Here is an 18,703-nt window from a genome sequence, read left to right as displayed (position 1 = left end):
CACTCTCTCTCTATCTCTCCCCATCTCCCCAGGCCCGCAACCTTGGCGTGATCTTTGATTCCACCCTCTCCCTTGAGCCTCACATCCGCCATGTCATTAAAACCTCCTTCATCCACCTCCGCAACATGGCCAAACTCAGACCCTCTCTCACACCGCCCGCTGCTGAAAGACTCATCCATGCCTTCATCTCCTCCCGACTGGACTATTGCAACTCACTTCTCCTTGGCATCAGCTCCACCTACATCCACCGACTCCAACTGGTCCAGAACGCAGCCGCCCGACTCATCACCCACACCAAATCCTGGCATCACATCACTCCACAGTCCTCAAACAACTTCACTGGCTTCCCATCTCCCACCGGATCACCTACAAAATCCTGGTCCTCACCTACAAAGCCCTCCACCATCTGACCTCCTCTCCCCCTGACCTCCTCTCCCCCTACCGACCCTCACGGTCCCTCAGATCCACATCAGCCGGTCTCCTCTCCATCCACAAGTCCAACCTCCGCAGTTTTGGGGACAGAGCCTTCTCCAGGGCAGCTCCCAGGCTCTGGAACTCCCTCCCCCAACTGATCCGCAATTCCGCGTCCCTCACCATCTTCCAGTCCCGCCTCAAGATCCATCTCTTCACCTCTGCCTATCCTTAGCCCCCACGTCCCCCTCCCTTTTCATCTGTGCATTAATTGCCTCATATTGTGTTTTGTATTGAATTCTGTCTTTACTTTGTGTACTAGTCATGTCTCTACTATTTATTTCATTCCACTTACATGGTTTTCCTCTACTTGCTAAATTTTTGTAAGGTGTCCTTTGTAAGGCCTCAACAATTTCCTCTCTTGGTCTTTCCCTACCTCTTCTTCTTTCATCTGATAAGTTGTGGGAGCTGTGAACCCTACTAAAAGTGTTAACCATTAGTTCTGCTTTCTCTTTATTTGAGACTACAGTTTGATCTCCATTTGTTAGGATAGGATAACTCCACTCCCTTTTATCACCTTCCATTTTTTAATCATCCCCCATATCTCCCCTACCTGTGTTGTGCTTCCACAATTGCTCTTAAAACCATCACTGTCTTAAAACCATCAATTGCTCTTAAAACCACCAATTTCTCTATTGAAACCATCTGAATCTGTCTTGAAATCATCAAACTCTATTGATATCAATTTGCCTTGAAATCATCTGAAATGCTCTTGAAATCATCTGAAATGCTCTTGAAATCATCTGAAATGCTCTTGAAACCATCAGAATCTGTCTTAAAACCATAAAACTCTCTTAAAACCATTAAACTGTCTTAAAACCATCAATTTCTCTATTGAAATCATATGAATCTTTCTTGAGACCATCGAATTCTCTTGATACCATCAATTTCTCTATTGAAACCATCTAAATCTCTCTTAAAACCATCAATTTCTCTATTGAAACCATCTGAAACTATCTGGAAACCATCTGATTCTGTGTTGAAACAATCAAATTGTCTTCAAATCATCTAAAACTATGTTATAACCATCTGAAAATATGTTAAAACCATAAATTTCTCTTGAAACCATCTGAATTTGTGTTGAAACAATCTGTATCTCAGTTGAAAACATCAATTTGACTTGAAACCATCACTATCTTAAAACCATCAATTTCGCCATTGAAACCATCAGAATCTCTCTTAAAACCATCAATTTCGCCATTGAAACCACCACTTTATCTTAAAACCATCAATTTCTCTGTTAAAACCATCTGAATGTATCTTGAAACCATCAGTATAGGGGGGGGGGTCCTGTAATTCGCCATCTTGGCCTCCACCTGTCTCCGCGCCGCCTCGTCCACGCAGGCGTCGGCCACGAGTCCCAGCGCCTCTCCCCGTGTCCCGCCGCCGCTCCCCCGCACCAGCCCCAGGAGGCGGCCCAGCCCGTCCCCGTCCCCCTCCGCCGTCTTGAGCGGCCGCTTCAGGGGGCGCTGGCGGCAGCAGCGGCGTCGTCTGCTCTCCCTCTCCGCCGCCATCTTGTGAGTGGGGCTCGGGGCTACCAAACTGTTTTCAAACCATCTAAATCTCCCTAAAAATCATCTGAATCTCTCAGGAAACCATCTGAATCTCTCTGGAAACCATCTGAATCTCTCAGGAAACCATCTGAATCTCTCTTGAAACCATCAAAACTCTCTTAAAACCATCAAACTCTATTGAAACCACCTGAATTTCTCTATTGAGACCATCTAAATCTCTCTTGAAACCATCTGAATATCCCTATTGAAACCATCTGAATCTCTCTATTGAAACCATCTGAATCTCTCTTGAAACCATCAAACTATGTTGAAACCATTTGAATTTCTCTTGAAATCATCAAACTGTCTTGAAACCATCAAACTATCTCTGGAAACCATCAATTTCTCTTAAAACCATCAATTTGTCTTGCAACCATAAATTTATAAGATAGTTTTAAGATAAATTTAAAGATACTAAGATAGGTGGGGTTGTGGATAATGAAGTAGATTTTCAAAGTCTACAGAGAGATTTATGCCAGTTGGAAGAGTGGACTGAAAGATGGCAGATGGAGTTTAATGCTGATAAGTGTGAGGTGCTACATCTTGGCAGGACAAATCAAAATAGGACGTACATGGTAAATGGTAGGGAATTGAAGAATGCAGGTGAACAGAGGGATCTGGGAATAACTGTGCACAGTTCCTTGAAAGTGGAATCTCATGTAGATAGGGTGATAAAGAAAGCTTTTGGTGTGCTGGCCTTTATAAATCAGAGCATTGAGTATAGAAGTTGGGATGTAATGTTAAAATTGTACAAGGCATTGGTAAGGCAAATTCTGGAGTATGGGGTACAATTTTGGACGCCTAATTATAGGAAGGATGTCATCAAAATAGAGCGCGTACAGAGGAGATTTACTAGAATGTTGCCTGGGTTTCAACAACTAAGTTACAGAGAAAGGTTGAACAAGTTAGGGCTTTATTCTTTGGAGCGCAGAAGGTTAAGGGGGGACTTGATAGAGGTCTTTAAAATGATGAGAGGGATAGACAGAGTTGACGTGGATAAGCTTTTCCCACCGAGAGTAGGGAAGATTCAAACAAGGGGACATGACTTGAGAATTAAGGGACAGAAGTTTAGGGGTAACATGAGGGGGAACTTCATTACTCAGAGAGTGGTAGCGGTGTGGAATGAGCTTCCAGTGAAGGTGGTGGAGGCAGGTTCGTTTTTATCATTTAAAAATAAATTGGATAGTTATATGGACGGGAAAGGAATGGAGGGTTATGGTCTGAGCGCAGGTATATGGGACTAGGGGAGAATACGTGTTCGGCACGGACTAGAAGGGTCGAGATGGCCTGTTTCCGTGCTGTAATTGTTATATGGTTATCTTAAAACAAATCAATTTCTCTATTGGAAACCATCACTTTATCTTGAAACCATCTGAATCTCTGTTAAACCATAAATTTCTCTGTTGAAACCATCAAGTACTCTTGCAACCAACAATTTCTCTTGAAACCTTCAATTTGTCTTGAAATCATCTGAATCTGTATTGAAACCATCAAATTCTCTTAAAACCACCAATTTGTCTTGAAATCATCTGAATCTTTCTTGAGACCATCTAAATCTCACTTGAAATCATTAAACCCTACTTCTCTCTCGATCCTTCTTTCTCTCCTTCTCCATATCCTTCGTCCTCTCATCTATCCACGTATAATTACCATATCCATCTCCCTCGACGGCGCCGGCGACAGCTACACGAGCGCCCTCCGGGGGAAAGCACGGCCGGAAGGATTCTCTTCCGCCAGTAACGGTGCGCGGCTCTCGACTATCTCGCGCTACTCACGCTCTCACGACTCGGCTTCTCTCCCTCTACTTTTCTCCTCTCTCCCTCTCTCCCCTTCTCTCCTAACTGCGCTCCTCTCAATCGATTCTCCCTTCAGCTCCCATCTCCCCTCTCCTTCTCTCTCTCCCTTCTCCATGCTTTTCCCTCTCCCCTTCTACTTCTCTCTCTACTTCTCTCCTTCTCTCCCTTCTCTCTCTCACTCTCTTTCTTGCCCCCTGTGTATAGGGGGTCCCACAATGGTCAACCATCTGAATCTCTGTTGCAACCATCAATTTATCTGGAAACCATCAGAATCTCTCTTGAAACCATCAAACTGTTTTCAACTCATCTGAAATTCTCTTGAAACCATTAAACACTTTGTCTTAAAACCACCAATTGCTCTTGAAACCATCACTTTGTCTTAAAACCATCAATTGCTCCATTGAAACCATCACTTTATCTTAAAACCATCAATTTCTCTATTGAAACCATCACTTTATCTTAAAACCATCAAAATCTCTATTAAAACCATCAAAATCTCTCTTAAAACCACCAATTTCTCTATTGAAACCATCACTTTATCTTAAAACCACCAATTGCTCTTGAAACCATCTCAATCTCTCATAAAACCATCAATTTCTCTATTGAAACCATCACTTTATCTTAAACCCCATCAATTTCTCTATTGAAACCATCTCAATCTCTCTTAAAACCATCAATTGCTCTTGAAACCATCTCAATCTCTCATAAAACCATCAATTTCTCTATTGAAACCATCACTTTATCTTAACCCCCATCAATTTCTCTATTGAAACCATCTCAATCTCTCTTAAAACCATCAATTGCTCTATTGAAACCATCACTTTGTCTTAAAACCATCAATTTCTCTATTGAAACCATCACTTTATCTTAAAACCATCAATTGCTCTTGAAACCATCTCAATCTCTCTTAAAACCACCAATTTCTCTATTGAAACCATCACTTTATCTTAAAACCATCAAAATCTCTATTAAAACCATCTAAATCTCTCTTAAAACCACCAATTGCTCTTGAAACCATCTCAATCTCTCTTAAAACCACCAATTGCTCTTGAAACCATCTCAATCTCTCTTGAAACCACCAATTTCTCTATTGAAACCATCACTTTATCTTAAAACCACCAATTGCTCTTGAAACCATCACTTTATCTTAAAACCACCAATTGCTCTTGAAACCACCCCAATCTCTCTTAAAACCACCAATTTCTCTATTGAAACCATCACTTTATCTTAAAACCATCAATCTATCTGTGAAAACCATCTGAATGTATCTTTAAACCATCAGTATAGAGGGGGGGGGTCCCACAATTGACCATTGTCCCTTAGCAAAGAGTAGGAGTAAACGGGTCCTTTTCACAATGGCAGGCAGTGCAGTGTTAGCTGTGAGGAGGATGCTAGGAGACTGCAAGGTGACTTGGATAGGCTGGGTGAGTGGGCAAATGTTTGGCAGATGCAGTATAATGTGGATAAATGTGAGGTTATCCATTTTGGTGGCAAAAACAGGAAAGCAGACTATTATCTAAATGGTGGCTGACTAGGAAAGGGGGAGATGCAGCGAGACCTGGGTGTCATGGTACACCAGTCATTGAAAGTGGGCATGCAGGTGCAGCAGGCAGTGAAGAAAGCCAATGGTATGTTAGCTTTCATAGCAAAAGGATTTGAGTATAGGAGCAGGGAGATTCTACTGCAGTTGTACAGGGTCTTGGTGAGACCACACCTGGAGTATTGCGTACAGTTTTGGTCTCCTAATCTGAGGAAGGACATTATTGCCATAGAGGGAGTGCAGAGAAGGTTCACCAGACTGATTCCTGGGATGTCAGGACTGTCTTATGAAGAAAGACTGGATAGACTCGGCTTGTACTCTCTAGAATTTAGGAGATTGAGGGGGGATCTTATAGAAACTTATAAAATTCTTAAGGGGTTGGACAGGCTAGATGCAGGAAGATTGCTCCCGATGTTGGGGAAGTCCAGGACAAGGGGTCACAGCTTAAGGATAAGGGGGAAATCTTTTAGGACCGAGATGAGAATAAACTTTTTCACACAGAGAGTGGTGAATCTCTGGAACTCTCTGCCACAGAAGGTAGTTGAGGCCATTGGCTATATTTAAGAGGGAGTTAGATGTGGCCCTTGTGGCTAAAGGGATCAGGGGGTATGGAGAGAAGGCAGGTACAGGATACTGAGTTGGATGATCAGCCATGATCATATTGAATGGCGAATGGTGCAGGCTCGAAGGGCCGAATGGCCTACTCCTGCACCTAATTTCTATGTTTCTATGAAACCATCTCAATCTCTCTTGAAACCACCAATTGCTCTTGAAACCATCTCAATCTCTCATAAAACCACCAATTTCTCTATTGAAACCATCACTTTGTCTTAAAACCACCAATTGCTCTTGAAACCATCTCAATCTCATAAAAACCATCAATTTCTCTACTGAAACCATCTCAATCTCTCATAAAACCATCAATTTCTCTACTGAAACCATCACTTTGTCTTAAAACCACCAATTGCTCTTGAAACCATCTCAATCTCTCTTAAAACCATCAATTTATCTATTGAACCCATCACTTTATCTTAAAACCACCAATTGCTCTTGAATCCATCTCAATCTCTTAAAACCACCAATTGCTCTTAAAACCATCAAAATCTCTCTTAAAACCATCAATTTCTCTATTGAAACCATCACTTTATCTTAAAACCACCAATTGCTCTTAAAACCATCTCAATCTCTCTTAAAACCACCAATTTCTCTCTTGAAACCATCTCAATCTCTCTTAAATCCACCAATTTCTCTATTGAAACCATCTCAATCTCTCTTAAAATCACCAATTTCTCTATTGAAACCATCTCAATCTCTTAAAACCACCAATTGCTCTTAAAACCATCAAAATCTCTCTTAAAACCATCAATTTCTCTATTGAAACCACCACTTTATCTTAAAACCATCCAAATCTCTATTAAAACCATCTAAATCTCTCTTAAAACCACCAATTGCTCTTGAAACCATCTCAATCTCTCATAAAACCACCAATTTCTCTATTGAAACCATCGCTTTGTCTTAAAACCACCAATTGCTCTTGAAACCACCTCAATCTCTCTTAAAACCATCAATTTCTCTATTGAAACCATCACTTTATCTTAAAACCACCAATTGCTCTTGAAACCATCTCAATCTCTCTTAAAACCACCAATTGCTCTTGAAACCATCTCAATCTCTCATAAAACCACCAATTTCTCTATTGAAACCATCACTTTATCTTAAAACCACCAATTGCTCTTGAATCCATCTCAATCTCTCTTAAAACCTTCAATTGCTCTTGAAACCTTCTAAATCTCATAAAAACCATCAATTTCTCTACTGAAACCATCTCAATCTCTCATAAAACCATCAATTTCTCTACTGAAACCATCACTTTGTCTTAAAACCACCAATTGCTCTTGAAACCATCACTTTATCTTAAAACCATCAGAATCTCTGTGAAAACCATCTGAATGTATCTTGAAACCATCAGTATAGAGGGGGGGGGGGGTCCTGTAATTGACCGTACACAAAATTGCTGGGGAAACTCAGCGGGTGCAGCAGCATCTATGGAGCGAAGGAAATAGGCGACGTTTCGGGCCGAAACCCTTCTTCAGACTGATGGGGGGTGGGGAAAGAAAGAAGGGAAAGGGAGGAGGAGGAGGAGCCCGAGGGCGGGCGGATGGGAGGGTGGGAGGAGACAGCTAGAGGGTGAAGGAAGGGGAGGAGACAGCACAGGCTAGCCAAATTGGGGGAATTCAATGTTGATGCCATAAGGACGCAAGGTCCCCAGACGGAATATGAGGTGCTGTTCCTCCAATTTCCGCTGTTGCTCACTCTGGCAATGGAGGAGACCCAGGACAGAGAGGTCGGATTGGGAATGGGAGGGGGAGTTGAAGTGCTGAGCCACCGGGAGTTCAGGTAGGTTATTGCGGACTGTGAGCGGAGGTGTTCGGCGAAACGGTCGCCCAACCTACGCTTAGTCTCCCCGATGTAAATCAGCTGACATCTAGAGCAGCGGATGCAGTAGATGAGGTTGGAGGAGATACAGGTGAACCTTTGTCGCACCTGGAACGACTGCTTGGGTCCTTGGATGGAGTCGAGGGGGGGGGAGGTGAAGGGACAGGTGTTGCATTTCTTGCGGTTGCCCGGGGAGGGGGTGGTGCGGGAGGGAAGGGAAGAATTGACGAGGGAGTTGCGGTCTTTGCGGAAGGCAGACATGGGGGGGAGATGGGAAGATGTGGCGAGTGGTGGGGTCACGTTGGAGGTGGCGGAAATGGCGGAGGATTATGTGTTCTACTCCCCTGTAATTGACCATTGTCCCTTAGTATGTAATGGACCTTAGCCCCGCCCCCTGGACTGGCCCCGCCCCTTGTCCTGGCCCCTCCCCATCCCTGGCCCCGCCCCCCTGTCCTGGCCCCGCCCCCATCCTGGCCCCGCCCCCTGCTGGTCCCCGGCCCGACTCCGCTCCGCCGCCATCTTGTCCTCCACCTGTCTCCGGGCCGCCTCGTCCACGCAGGCGTCGGCCACGAGTCCCAGCGCCTCTCCCCGTGCCCCGCCGCCCCGCACCAGCCCCAGGAGGCGGCCCAGCCCGTCCCCGTCGGCCTCCGCCGTCTTGAGCGGCCGCTTGGGGGGGCGCTGGCGGCAGCAGCGGCGTCGTCTGCTCTCCAGCTCCGCCGCCATCTTGTGTGTGTGTGACGGTGAGTCGGGCCCTACCCGCGGGGCAGGCCGGGAGGTGTAGTCCCCGCTTCCGCCCGCGCCCAGCCAGCGGGAGGGCCGGGGAACTACAACTCCCGGCGGGCGATGCGAGCGGGTGGAAGGGGCGCGGACGCGGGGGGGAGGATGGTGACGACACGGACTACAAGTGTCATGGAGGCTCCCCCGGTGTGTGGACTACAAGTCCCAGCGGGCACAGCGCGGGCCCAGGGACACTCAGACATGCACAGGTTGTGTGGACTACAAGTCCAGGCGGGCACAGCGCGGCCCAGGGACACCCAGACTTCATTGATATAATAACAATGCTTAATATATAGGCAAGGCAAAAGGCAAAAGGCAAAAGGCAAAAGGCAAAAGGCAAAAGGCAAAAGGCAAAAGGCAAAAGGCAAAAGGCAAAAGGCAAAAGGCAAAAGGCAAAAGGCAAAAGGCAAAAGGCAAAAGGCAAAAGGCAAAAGGCAAAAGGCAAAAGGCAAAAGGCAAAAGGCAAAAGGCAAAAGGCAAAAGGCAAAAGGCAAAAGGCAAAAGGCAAAAGGCAAAAGGCAAAAGGCAAAAGGCAAAAGGCAAAAGGCACTACGCCTTTAAGGACAGTTATTTGTTCAGATTCAGGTTTAGCAATAAAGAGTTTACAGCACAGCCATTCAGACAGTAGACCAGACATTTTGATTGAAATACAACAAACACTATTCAGAATTCAAATGATGGGGCTTACAGTCATATTTTTATGGGTAATAATAATAATACATTTTATTTATGGGCGCCTTTCAAGAGTCTCAAGGACACCTTACAAAAATTGAGCATGTATAGGAAAAACATGTAAGGGGAATGAAATAAATAGTAGAGACATGACTAGTACACAAAGTAAAGACAGAATTCAATACAAAACACAATATGAGGCAATTCATGCACAGATGAAAAGGGACGGGGACGTGGGGCTAAGGATAGGCAGAGGTGAAGAGATGGGTCTTGAGGCGGGACTGGAAGATGGGGAGGGACACGGAATTGCGGATCAGTTGGGGGAGGGAGTTCCAGAGCCTGGGAGCTGCCCTGGAGAAGGCTCTGTCCCCAAAACTGCAGAGGTTGGACTTGTGGATGGAGAGGAGACCGGCTGATGTGGATCTGAGGGACCGTGAGGGTTGGTAGGGGGAGAGGAGGTCAATGAGATATGTGGGGGCCAGATGGTGGAGGGCTTTGTAGGTGAGGACCAGGATTTTGTAGGTGATCCGGTGGGAGATGGGAAGCCAGTGAAGTTTTTTGAGGACTGGAGTGATGTGATGCCAGGATTTGGTGTGGGTGATGAGTCGGGCGGCTGCATTCTGGACCAGTTGGAGTCGGTTGATGTAGGTGGAGCTGATGCCAAGGAGAAGTGAGTTGCAATAGTCCAGTCGGGAGGAGATGAAGGCATGGATGAGTCTTTCAGCAGCACACATTGGCATTAGAGGAAACTAAATGGCAGATAAGGTAGCAAAAGAGGTAGCAAAAAGAAGTAAAATTGATTTAAGTATTAACATAGGTAAAACTGAAATCAAAGACATTATTAAGCAAAGACTGAAGGAAAGATGGCAAAAGCAATGGGAGGAAGAGCGGAAAGGACGGTGGTTCTACAGAGTCCAGAGGAAAGTGGGAGAAATGAGATGTGCAGGAAAAAACAGAAAAGAGGAGACAGTAATCTCAAGAATTAGATTTGGACACACTGGTCTGAACAGTACACATTTTATAATAGGCAAGCATAATACAGGTAGATGTGAATACTGTGGGCAAGAAGAGACAATAGAGCATGTCATTGTACATTGTGAGAGGTATGAGGAGGAGAGAGAACGGATGAGTGAGCAGTTCAGAAAAGAAAGAATACAATTTGATTTGGTAGATATTTTGCAAGGAAGTTCATATAAGTGCTATCAAATCCTGTTGCATTTTCTTAGGGTAACCAATTTGTTCGGAAGGATATAGGTTATTAGTATATGTAATGGTGTTGTTTGATCCACACTCCATGCCAGTTGGTGGCGGTAATGCACCAAAAAAGTTGTTTGCCAACCGCCAAAAAACACCACATAGAAGAAGAAGAAGCAGGCAAGGCAAGGCAAGGCAAGGCAAGGCAAGGCAAGGCAAGGCAAGGCAAGGCAAGGCTAGGCTAGGCTAGGCTAGGCTAGGCAAGGCTAGGCAAGGCTAGGCAAGGCTAGGCAAGGCAAGGCAAGGCAAGGCCAACTTTATTTATATAGCACATTTCATACACGAGGCAGACTCAAAGTGCTTCACATAAAAACATGTCATACAATAAATGAAATAATAAAATGAAATAAAATAGAAGAACTAAAAGAAAAGAAAAGCAAAATTAAAAATGCATTATAAAAAGTGCAAAAGTTAAAAGTGCAATGTAGTTAAGATTTAGCTGAAAGCCAAAGTAAACATAAAAGTTTTCAGAAGGTACACAAAATTGCTGGGGAAACTCAGCGGGTGCAGCAGGTCACATTCAGTGATTTTAAAACTCAAGTCTGCAATTTATCCCATCAGATAAAGCATAAAAAGAAGTAATTTGACACCTATTTCACTTTCATATCTCAAGTATAGAAACATAGAAACATAGACAATAGGTGCAGGAGTAGGCCATTCGGCCCTTCGAGCCTGCACCGCCATTCAATATGATCATGGCTGATCATCCAACTCAGTATCCCGTACCTGCCTTCTCTCCATACCCCCTGATCCCTTTAGCCACAAGGGCCACATCTAACTCCCTCTTAAATAGAGCCAATGAACTGGCCTCGACTACCCTCTGTGGCAGGGAGTTCCAGAGATTCACCACTCTCTGTGTGAAAAAAGTTCTTCTCATCTCGGTTTTAAAGGATTTCCCCCTTATCCTTAAGCTGTGACCCCTTGTCCTGGACTTCCCCAACATCGGGAGCAATCTTCCTGCATCTAGCCTGTCCAACCCCTTAAGAATTTTGTAAGTTTCTATAAGATCCCCTCTCAATCTCCTAAATTCTAGAGAGTATAAACCAAGTCTATCCAGTCTTTCTTCATAAGACAGTCCTGACATCCCAGGAATCAGTCTGGTGAACCTTCTCTGCACTCCCTCTATGGCAATAATGTCCTTCCTCAGATTTGGAGACCAAAACTGTACGCAATACTCCAGGTGTGGTCTCACCAAGACCCTGTACAACTGCAGTAGAACCTCCCTGCTCCTATACTCAAATCCTTTTGCTATGAAAGCTAACATACCATTCGCTTTCTTCACTGCCTGCTGCACCTGCATGCCCACTTTCAATGACTGGTGTACCATGACACCCAGGTCTCGCTGCATCTCCCCTTTTCCTAGTCGGCCACCATTTAGATAATAGTCTGCTTTCCTGTTTTTGCCACCAAAATGGATAACCTCACATTTATCCACATTATACTGCATCTGCCAAACATTTGCCCACTCACCCAGCCTATCCAAGTCACCTTGCAGTCTCCTAGCATCCTCCTCACAGCTAACACTGCCCCCCAGCTTAGTGTCATCCGCAAACATGGAGATATTGCCTTCAATTCCCTCATCCAGATCATTAATATATATTGTAAATAGCTGGGGTCCCAGCACTGAGCCTTGTGGTACCCCACTAGTCACTGCCTGCCATTGTGAAAAGGACCCGTTTACTCCTACTCTTTGCTTCCTGTTTGCCAGCCAGTTCTCTATCCACATCAATACTGAACCCCCAATGCCGTGTGCTTTAAGTTTGTAAACTAATCTCTTATGTGGGACCTTCATTGATATAATAACAATGCTTAATATATAGTAATAGGCAAGGCAAGGCAACTTTATTTACATAGCACATTTCATACACGAGGCAGACTCAAAGTGCTTCACATAAAAACATGTCATACAATAAATGAAATAATAAAATGAAATAAAATAGAAGAACTAAAAGAAAAGAAAAGCAAAATTAAAAATGCATTATAAAATGTGCAAAAGTTAAAAGTGCAATGTAGTTAAGATTTAGCTGAAAGCTAAAGTAAACATAAAAGTTTTCAGAAGGTACACAAAATTGCTGGGGAAACTCAGCGGGTGCAGCAGCATCTATGGAGCGAAGGAAATAGGCGACGTTTCGGGCCGAAACCCTTCTTCAGACTGATGGGGGGTGGGGAAAAGAAAGAAGGAAAAGGGGAGGAGGAGGAGGAGCCCGAGGGCGGGCGGATGGGAGGGTGGGAGGAGACAGCTAGAGGGTTAAGGAAGGGGAGGAGACAGCAAGGGCTAGCCAAATTGGGAGAATTCAATGTTAATGCCATAAGGACGCAAGGTCCCCAGACGGAATATGAGGTGCTGTTCCTCCAATTTCCGCTGTTGCTCACTCTGGCAATGGAGGAGACCCAGGACAGAGAGGTCGGATTGGGAATGGGAGGGGGAGTTGAAGTGCTGAGCCACCGGGAGGTCAGGTAGGTTATTGCGGACTGAGCGGAGGTGTTCGGCGAAACGATCGCCCAACCTACGCTTGGTCTCACCGATGTAAATCAGCTGACATCTAGAGCAGCGGATGCAGTAGATGAGGTTGGAGGAGATACAGGTGAACCTTTGTCGCACCTGGAACAACTTTTTTTTACAAACCCACTGACTCACATGGCTATCTGGACTACACGTCTTCCCACCATGCCCCCTGTAAAGACTCCATCCCCTACTCCCAATTCCTCCGCCTACGCCGCATCTGTTCCCAGGATGAGACATTTCATACCAGGGCATCGGAAATGTCCTCGTTCTTCAGGGAACGGGGATTCCCCTCCGCCACCATAGATGAGGCTCACACCAGGGTCTCATCCATACCCCGTAACACTGCTCTCTCTCCCCATCCCCGCACACGCAACAAGGGCAGAGTCCCTCTGGTCCTCACCTTTCACCCCACCAGCCGGCAAATACAACACATAATCCTCCGCCATTTCCGCCACCTCCAACGTGACCCCACCACTCGCCACATCTTCCCATCTCCCCCCCCATGTCTGCCTTCCGCAAAGACCGCTCCCTCCGCAACTCCCTCGTCAATTCTTCCCTTCCCTCCCGCACCACCCCCTCCCCGGGCACTTTCCGTTGCAACCGCAAGAAATGCAACACCTGTCCCTTCACCTCCCCCCTCTACTCCATTCAAGGACCCAAGCAGTCATTCCAGGTGCGACAAAGGTTCACCTGTATCTCCTCCAACCTCATCTACTGCATCCGCTGCTCTAGATGTCAGCTGATTTACATCGGTGAGACCAAGCGTAGGTTGGGCGATCGTTTCGCCGAACACCTCCGCTCAGTCCGCAATAACCTACCTGACCTCCCGGTGGCTCAGCACTTCAACTCCCCCTCCCATTCCCAATCCGACCTCTCTGTCCTGGGTCTCCTCCATTGCCAGAGTGAGCAACAGCGGAAATTGGAGGAACAGCTAACTCATATTCCGTCTGGGGACCTTGCGTCCTTATGGCATTAACATTGAATTCTCCCAATTTGGCTAGCGCTTGCTGTCTCCTCCCCTTCCTTAACCCTCTAGCTGTCTCCTCCCACCCTCCCATCCGCCCGCCCTCGGGCGCCTCCTCCTCCTCCCCTTTTCCTTCTTTCTTTCCCCCCCCCCCACCCCCCATCAGTCTGAAGAAGGGTTTCGGCCCGAAACGTCGCCTATTTCCTTCGCTCCATAGATGCTGCTGCACCCGCTGAGTTTCCCCAGCAATTTTGTGTACCATAAAAGTTTTCAGTCTTGTTTTAAAAGTGGTCAAAGTTGAGGCAAGTCTTAAATCTTCAGGAAGTTTATTCCAGCTATTTGTTGCATAGTAACTAAATCCTGCTTTCCCATGTTTTGTATTTACTCTGGGAATCACTAGCAGATTGGTTTCAGAAGATCTTAGCGGTCTAGAAGGCTTATATAGTGGAAGCATGTCAGTGATATACTTTGGCCCTAAACCATGTAGTGATTTATAGGTGAGCAGCAGGATTTTAAAATCAATTCTCTGACATACAGGGAGCCAATGTAAGGATTTAAGAATTGGTGTAATGTGTTCAAATTTTTTGGTCTTTGTTAGAACTCTAGCAACAGCTAGAGTGGAATATAAAATGTTATATTGTATATATATATTATATATCATTATATAATTATATAAAACTAAAAATGATATATTAACAACTTAATATATAGTAATAGTGAACTATAAAATGTTATATTGTATATATATATATGTATAAATATAATATATCATTATATATCATCATATTTCATTATACCCCTCCCACCCCAACCATGGACTGTTTGCCCTCCTCCCATCAGGGAGGCGGTACAGGAGCCTCAGGTCTCGTACCAGTAGGATGAGGAACAGCTTCTACAATTATACCATCACATTGCTGAACTCGGAGTCCCGCCGATAGATTCCTCCGGTCCCTCCGTCCCCATTGTTTAATTATTCTGTATTTTTGATTATTCTGTATCTTCTTTTTTTTAAATTTCTATATGCACTACTACTATGATATTTCATGATATTTATTTTAGTTGTTTATCTTTTTTTAAATATTTTACCTTGTATGTATCGTTAGCTTTTAGAAATGTTTGAATGGTGCACTGACTGGCTGACATTTTACAATTTTGTTGTACATGGTTCATGTTACAATGACAATAAAGAAACTATTCTATTCTTCTACTAGGGACTGACGCAAAACTGCATTTCGTTGTACCCATACTCAGTATTTGTGCAATGACATTAAAGTTGAATTGAATTGAATATATAATTATATAAAACTAAAAATGATATAATAACAATACAATATATAGTAATAGTGGAATATAAAATGTTATATTGTACATATATGTCGTTGTGTCCTTGGGCAAGACACTTCACCCACCTTTGCCTGTGTGTGAATGTGTGTGAATGTGTGTGAGTGATTGGTGGTGGTCGAAGGGGCCGTAGGCGCAGATTGGCAGCCACGCTTCCATCAGTCTGCCCCAGGGCAGCTGTGGCTACAGAAGTAGCTTACCACCACCGAGTGTGACTGAGGAGTGAATGAATAATGCGATGTAAAGCGCCTTGAGTATTAGAAAGGCGCTATATAAATCCCATCCATTATTATTATTATTATTATTATTATTATTATTATTATTATTATTATTATTATTATTATTATTATTATTATTATTATTATTATTATTATTATTATTATTATTATTATATATCAAAGGTATTTTATTGGTCACATTCAGTGATTTTAAAACTCAAGTCTGCAATTTATCCCATCAGATAAAGCATAAAAAGAAGTTTAATTTGACACCTAATTCACTTTCATATCTCAAGTATAGAAACATAGAAACATAGACAATAGGTGCAGGAGTAGGCCATTCGGCCCTTCGAGCCTGCACCGCCATTCAATATGATCATGGCTGATCATCCAACTCAGTATCCCGTACCTGCCTTCTCTCCATACCCTCTGATCCCCTTAGCCACAAGGGCCACATCTAACTCCCTCTTAAATATAGCCAATGAACTGGCCTCGACTACCCTCTGTGGCAGAGAGTTCCAGAGATTCACCACTCTCTGTGTGAAAAAAGTTCTTCTCATCTCGGTTTTAAAGGATTTCCCCCTTATCCTTAAGCTGTGACCCCTTGTCCTGGACTTCCCCAACATCGGGAGCAATCTTCCTGCATCTAGCCTGTCCAACCCCTTAAGAATTTTGTAAGTTTCTATAAGATCCCCTCTTAACCTCCTAAATTCTAGAGAGTATAAACCAAGCCTATCCAGTATTTAAAAGGTTATGGCCATCTTCATACTCGGAAATGAGCATCTTGTTCCCTATTGATTTTCTATGGACATAACAAAAAAGCTGTGATCGTGTGCAGTCAAAAGCCCATAACTTTCTCAAAAAATAAGATAACTGAATGAAATTTTCAGTTATCATAGATTGAAGCATTCTGAAACAAATATAAAATAATCTTACTTGGATGACCTGAAATTAAAGCATATAATTAGTTAGTTACCCAATTGGCGCTAATTTCAAACTTCAATTACTAGATCTAAACATCTATCCATTTCTTAATAAATGATTAACATTTTTAAATAGCCTAAGTGTCCAAATAATATGCACAAATAATTCACAATAAAACATGATTTTAAAATCTCATTTACATTAATTTATAGGCCAAATGGAAGGAATTTAGTGTTTAATTGCTGTAAATTGAAGTCCATTTAAATCAGCTTTCTAGTGGGATCCTGTGAACGCGCTGGTTTAGAACGTTCACATTGCGGTGGATTTGTGCCCTCAAATGCCCAGAAAAATACTGCGGGATATAATGGGCCCAAATTAGCTACTCGCAACATTAAACTATGTATAAAGGGATCTTAAGAAGCCCTTTTTAATGTAAAAATAAACAGCCTACCTCCTGTTGTCCCCTGTATGAGATCCGGCCCGTTGCCAGCGGTCACAGGTTTAGAGGTTAATTTTTAAAATACTATAACAATTAGATAAAGCCCTTAAAAGTAATAATAGCTCAAGCGACGGAATCTTCCAGCGATTTTTCGTTAATTATGAACTAGGCTGAACATCCTCGATTTGAACAACCTAGGGAAAATCGTGTTTTAAACCCGCCCCCCTCTAAACGGCGCCAAAATCGCGCACACGGGCTGGGACAGATTTTCAGCGACGCTTCAGGTACGTTTTGCAACATACCTAAGTGAAGTGAAATGCTTTTTGCCATTTTGCAGCACATAAAGAAGGAATACAGACATAATACAAATGAGAGTCTTAAACACATAGAACATCCCCCCACAATGGCTCCCACCATGAGGGAAGGCACAAAGTCCAGTCCCCAACCCCAGTTCACCCATAGTCGGGCTCATTGAGGCCTCCACAGTTGCCTCCACGGAGGCCCGATGTTCCTGGCCGCTCTTGCCGGGTGATGTTGCTCCGGCGTCGGGGGAACCCCCACAGCGGCCTGGGAACCCTGGAACGGCCGCTTCCGCACTGGAGGCCGCGGCTTCCGAAGCCGACAAGGCCGCGCCGGTTGGAGCTCCACAACTGGCGATCTCGTCGCGAGATCCCAGGCTCCCGGTGTAAAGTTCAGCGCCGCCGCCCGCAGCTGGCCGCTCCACAGTCCCGCAGCTCCGCGATGTTTTACCCGGCGGTCTCAGCTCACCGGAGCTCCAGCGCGGCGACCCGGGCATGGCGTCGCCCGCTCCGCGATAGCGCTCCAGCGCTGTGCCGCCGCCGAAAGCCGTGGTTCTGGGCGGCCCCCGACAGGAAACGCCGCTCCAGGCCCGCTGGTAGGCCGCGAGGACAGGTCGAAGCTGCAGCCCGGAGAAAAGCTGCCTCTCCGACCAGGTAGGGACCCTGAAAGGTAGTTTCCCCCCCACCCCCCACGTAAAAAAGTCTAGACCTCCAAACAAAACACTTAACTAACTAAAATTAAAATAAAAGATGAAGAGACAGACAGCTGCTGGCTGGGCAGCCGTGCACAGGATTATATAAAACTAAAAATGACATAATAACGATACTTAATATATAATAATATTGGACTATAACATTTTATATTGTATATATATATATCTCCTTGGCATCAGCTCCACCTACATCAACCGACTCCAACTGGTCCAGAACGCAGCCGCCCGACTCATCACCCACACCAAATCCTGGCATCACATCACACCAGTCCTCAAACAACTTCACTGGCTTCCCATCTCCCACCGGATCACCTACAAAATCCTGGTCCTCACCTACAAAGCCCTCCACCATCTGGACCCCCCCCCCCCCTGACCTCCTCTCCCCCTACCGACCCTCACGGTCCCTCAGATCCACATCAGCCGGTCTCCTCTCCATCCACAAGTCCAACCTCCGCAGTTTTGGGGACAGAGCCTTCTCCAGGGCAGCTCCCAGGCTCTGGAACTCCCTCCCCCAACTGATCCACAATTCCGTGTCCCTCACCATCTTCCAGTCCCGCCTCAAGACCCATCTCTTCACTCTGCCTATCCTTAGCCCCACGTCCCCCTCCCTTTTTCATCTGTGCATCAATTGCTCTCATTATTGTGTTTTGTATTGAATTCTGTCTTTACTTTGTGTACTAGTCATGTCTCTACTATTTATTCATTCCACTACATGTTTTTCCTCTACCTGCTAAATGTTTGTGTCCTTGAGACTCTTGAAAGGTGCCCATAAATAAAATGTCTTATTATTATTATTATAT

At 44.7% G+C, this 18,703-nt stretch overlaps 1 long non-coding RNA gene across 1 annotated transcript; it reads right to left on the bottom strand.

Moving 5' to 3' along the window:
- Positions 1 to 4,302: 4,302 nt before the first annotated feature.
- Positions 4,303 to 5,062, bottom strand: LOC116969799. Its single transcript, XR_004410926.1, has 3 exons — positions 4,594 to 5,062; positions 4,532 to 4,542; positions 4,303 to 4,320 (listed from the first exon to the last, which is right to left on the bottom strand). It is a non-coding gene; the product is annotated as an uncharacterized LOC116969799 (long non-coding RNA).
- Between the last annotated feature and the right edge of the window lie 13,641 nt (positions 5,063 to 18,703).

This window comes from Amblyraja radiata, unplaced genomic scaffold, assembly GCF_010909765.2.
Source record: "Amblyraja radiata isolate CabotCenter1 unplaced genomic scaffold, sAmbRad1.1.pri scaffold_1227_ctg1, whole genome shotgun sequence".
Classification (NCBI taxonomy): Eukaryota; Metazoa; Chordata; class Chondrichthyes; order Rajiformes; family Rajidae; genus Amblyraja; species Amblyraja radiata.
This window is presented reverse-complemented; position numbering and strand designations above follow the sequence as displayed.